Source organism: Eurosta solidaginis, chromosome 2 (genome assembly GCF_040869045.1).
Source record: "Eurosta solidaginis isolate ZX-2024a chromosome 2, ASM4086904v1, whole genome shotgun sequence".
NCBI lineage: Eukaryota > Metazoa > Arthropoda > Insecta > Diptera > Tephritidae > Eurosta > Eurosta solidaginis.
Genome location: NC_090320.1, coordinates 188,406,179 through 188,411,072, shown reverse-complemented (window position 1 = coordinate 188,411,072; position 4,894 = coordinate 188,406,179). Strand labels below are relative to the sequence as shown.

At 38.4% G+C, this 4,894-nt stretch overlaps 1 pseudogene; it reads left to right on the top strand.

Moving 5' to 3' along the window:
• Positions 1-384: 384 nt before the first annotated feature.
• LOC137242491 (uncharacterized) lies at positions 385-2,336 on the top strand (annotated as a pseudogene).
• Positions 2,337-4,894: the final 2,558 nt, after the last annotated feature.

Genomic DNA, 4,894 nt, shown 5'->3' with positions numbered 1-4,894 from the left:
GAATCAGCTGTTAAAAGGTTACCGATACGGTTACCGATAAAGCACCAATGTCTCCAGCTTTATGCCCGTAGCGGCAACGCAGAAATCAGCTGTTTTCTTTTATTTACATTTGACAAGCAAAATTTGCGTTGATGAAAGTTTTACTAAAAACGAAAGTGAAGATAAATTGTGAAAATGGACAGTGAAAACAAAGAAATAAGTGATTTATTTATGGAGTTATGTGAGCTATACAAATTGTATGAAGAGTACAACAATAGCAACAAAAGGCAAAGACGATATGCTGTGCGTCCAATCAATCAAAATTGGGCCACAAGTGGTTACCAACTGCAAGTGTTTCGCCAAATAAAAACCTTGGAGCCTTCGGAGGTCTTTTCCCATACAAGAATGACCCCTGATGTGTTTGAATTACTTTTAAATTTGGTCAGCAGTTCCCTGCGGAAACCAAACCAAAGGATTGATCCTGAAGAAAGCCTTTCTTTGGTATTGCTGTAAGTATATTATCGCTGGTAGTAGTGCAGTTTAGGGGCCCCACCCTAAAGTTGGGCCAAGATTTTCGAGTGAGCTATCAAAAGACGCGTATAAATCTCGAGAACAATAATCCGAAGGCGGAAAAGAAAAATTTGATCTCTGTCCGGAGATATTTGCAGTTGAAGTTGGCGATTTTCATGTGGTTGTCGTTGTGTTTGTACCCACAAAAAATAATTGTGCATCACCGTGGCGGTAGCCACGGTTATACCACACACCCGGACTTGGCATGGCGTAGCCCAGGGTTATTTTTCATAAGCGCGGCCAAGGCCGCCAACGCAGAAAGGTGTTCTGTGCAAAAATACTATGGATCCCACCCCCGGTTTCGGAAATACCTGCAGGTCTTTTTTCGGTTTTTCGTTAATATCTTTTGAACGGGTAAAAAAAGTTAACTTCCGCTTTCGGATTCTTGATCTAGATGTGAATACGCGTCTTTTTATACCTCACTCAAAAATAAAGGCCCAATTTTAGGGTGGGGCCCCTAAACTGCACAATTACCTTATCGCTATTTAATGTGTGATTGTATATTTATATTTATTTCATATTGAACGTTAAGATATTTGTCACAAGGAGTATCTATTCAAAGCATTGCATGGAGCTACAAACTTTGTAAAACAACAGTGCGCAAAATTATATTGGAAACCTGTGAAGTGATCTGGCGACTTCTTTCACCAGTCTACGTCAGTGAACCTACAGAGTCGCAGTACAAGGACATTGCTAATGACTTTTTCAATACGTGGAACTTACCAAACTCTGTTGGTGCAGTTGATGGCAAGCATATTGCTATCAAGTGTCCGGCCAGTTCAGGTTCTCTGTATTTCAATTATAAGAAGTTTTTTAGTATTGTCCTGATGGCGACTTGCGACGCGAAGTATACCTTCACTACAGTGAGCATCGGAAGCTATGGCAGCCAAAGTGACGGAGGTAATAGCTGTTATATAATTTATAATATGTACAAACATGCATATCAATGTACATACATTTTAAGTGCTTATTCATAAATTATTATTTCTTATAGGAATTTTTCAACTTTCACCCTTTGGACAGTCATTAATGCAAGACACTTTGCCACTTCCGCCCCCCGCACCAATATCAAGACAACCGCTTGAGCCTTTCCCTCACTATTTCGTAGGCGATGCTGCATTTCCACTAAGACCCAATTTGATGCGGCCATACCCTGGCTCCAATTTAAACAGATCTTAGCGCATTTTTAATTACCGGCTTTCAAGGGGTCGAAGGGTAATAGAGAACGCATTTTGAATAGCAGCGGCATGGTGGAGAATACTGCGAACAACAATTGAATGTGCCCCTGAAAATTGTGAGAAAATAGTTTTGGCATGCCTTGCCTTACATAATTTTATCATGCTGAATGATCAAAGCCGCTGGTACTGCCCAGAAAATTATGTTGACAGATTTGAAGGCAATTTAATGCTGGAAGGAGAATGGCGTCGCGAAATAGAAAGTCAGCGCTCTTTACCACCACTCCGATCTGCAGTACGTAGAGGTCCTGCTAATGCATTTAGCCTCCGTGATCGGCTTGCAGAGTATTTCGTAAATGAGGGAGCTGTGCCATTCCAAGATGCCATCGAACTAGCCACAAGTGGTCCATATGTATAAGTGTATTGGTACCCTGAATGTCTAACCAGGCCCCGGATCGTGAAAATGTTTCTGGAATTCATATATTTTAAGTCATATAATTCATTTAAGTTATATAATTCATTTAAGGGTTTTGTAAAGTCAGGGAAAATTAATAAAAGAAAAGCAATAACTTTAACAGTTGCCTCTGCCATTTTCGCGTTTATAGCTGTAAGTTTGAAGCAATATTAGTGTAAGCAAAATCTAAACCTTTTGCTTTTCGTTTAAAAGTTATCTTTCAAGTTATAATCTGAAGAAAAAACTAGACTTATAAAATGGAACAAAAACTCGTTTGTAATATTCATTTATTTTATTATTGACTTTAAAACGAGTCAAAAATTCATGTATAACAATTTCTTATCAATAAATTCAGTCTTATAAAACGCAACAAAAATTCATGTATAAACATCACTTATCAATAATAAATTCAGAGTTATAAAATGAAAAAATAAATTCATGTATAATAATCACTTATAAATAATAAATTCAGACATGTAAAAGGAAGCGAAAATTCAGTATATATATAAATTTAAAAAAAAAAGTAAAAAATCAATTAAAATTTATTCGTTCATTCATTCATTCAACATGGGAAAAGGTATATACAAAACGGCTATTCCGGTTCCTGCTTAACCTGGAATGCCACCTCCATAATCTTTTGCATTGCCCGGGACTGTTTCGCAGGTGTCATTTACGAAACCATAGATGCTATCAATTTTCCAAACGAATTCACAGCTGGGTTGTCTGTTTCTTCCACTTGGAGGCACTTTTTTTTAAATAACTCAATATCCTCACACATGCTGTTGGCGACATCAGCATTATTTCCGCGCTTTCTCGCAGTCGACTTCCGCTTTTGTGGAATTGCCTGAGATGGCGTTGAATCTTGTCCGCCTTGTAACGATGAAGACATAGACAAATCTATACACTGAGGGCTAAATTGTTGCGATGGGGAAATAATGGGCATATCTCCGGTGGCGCAGGCATATGGCGCTGTCTCAAAAATTTGCGGCGATGATGGTGAATGTGTCAAGTCGACTACCGTAGGAGAGCTAGATGGTACAGGTGCTGGAATTGGTGGGGACATGAGAGGCTGGGAAACGGAAGATGACTGCGTGGAAATTCGTGGTTCCAGACACACGTTTTGTGAAGTCCGTACCCTACATTAAATATATGTTTGTACATAAGACAACATAAATATCTTTATATACAATTTGTGTTCTACTTACGGTCGGGGAACAACGTGATTTTTTAAAAACCCAACGAATACAGCAGGTACCATTGTCGGTGGTACTGCGCACCACTGCCCGATGCTGCTGTAGATTTCCGTAATTCCCGGCCATACCTGTCACGGAGGCATGTCCACCTACGCATGCATGCATCACCTGAAAAAAAATTTAAAATAATTAATTTAAAAATCATTTTATGGTAATATTCTAGAGCAATGGTCGACTGCTAAACCATGCCCAAAAATGTCGGGAGTGATATCAAAGGACGTGTTTTGAATTCTGTACCAAAAATCCAAAAGCGGAAAATTTGGGTTAAGAGGCATTTGCAAAAACAGTTGCAAGTTTTCATGTGGCTGCTGCGTTTTTCATAATTTTGTTGAAAACGCGTTTTTTTTATTGGACGTGTATGGGCAGTCCACCCATGTCCTCGAATATTACCCATTATATCACTGAATTAACTAAAACAACTTGTACTCACCACTTGCATTCATCTGCTGGCCAATGTGCTCCCATATCGTGGCCTTCCTTCCAGCTAATTTGTAATATGGACTGCGCTTATCAAAGAGCTCGGGATGCACCTCCACCAATGAAATTAGCATTTCATCATTCAATTTGGTCAATGGAATGAAATATAACTTGCGCAAAAAGAACTAATATAAAAAATAATTTTAAAATGCCGGCGCTTGTTTGTTTGCTTATATTTGACACAATGTTGCCATTGACTTGTTTGAATGCATGCTTATGGAAACATCAACTTTTTCCAATTTAATTTTTGATGTTGTAAAAGGCTGGAATTAATATTAAATAAATATAAATATATCACATATTTATAATCTGCACTTTTACATAATTATTTCGAATTATTTTCACAATTTTTCAAACTTTAATTAGGTATTTTTGCATAAAACTGCAAACGGTCAAAAATTAGCGCACAAAAGTTTACTAGGCAACTCTGTCTAGTGAGAGAGCGATCAGCTGACACGTTCTTACGAAAAAAATCAAAATTGTTTTGATTTCTACGTTCCGGGCTACGTACGTACGGGCGTTGCACGTCGGTGAGTTTTCGTTTACATTGCACACTCATAAGATAGGTCGTGTTAGCTGACACGTTTTTGGTACGTACGTTCGTGAGTAACTGCCGCATTATAAACGGCATCATAGAACCTTCCGCGATTTACAACCACCCTACAAAAAATTTGGTCACAAAACTTACCAACGCCCATGCAAATGTGACTATGAATATAACCTATGACTGTAAAATGACTAGTCAAATGACGTGGATTAAGGCGAGCGTTTTTGCAGGGCAGATTTACTGAATTTTGTGTGTGTTAGTGCAGTCGGGTGACTTCGTGACACACGTATTTGTTGTCGGCTACACGTTGATGAAAATCAAAAATTTTTGATTTTTTCATTTGACGCTAGCTTATTTGATAGTCGCGGGGTGTGATTGAGAAAACGCAGTGTTGTATTTAGTTTGTGTCGACATTCAAAATGAACAAGTGCGCGGAAGA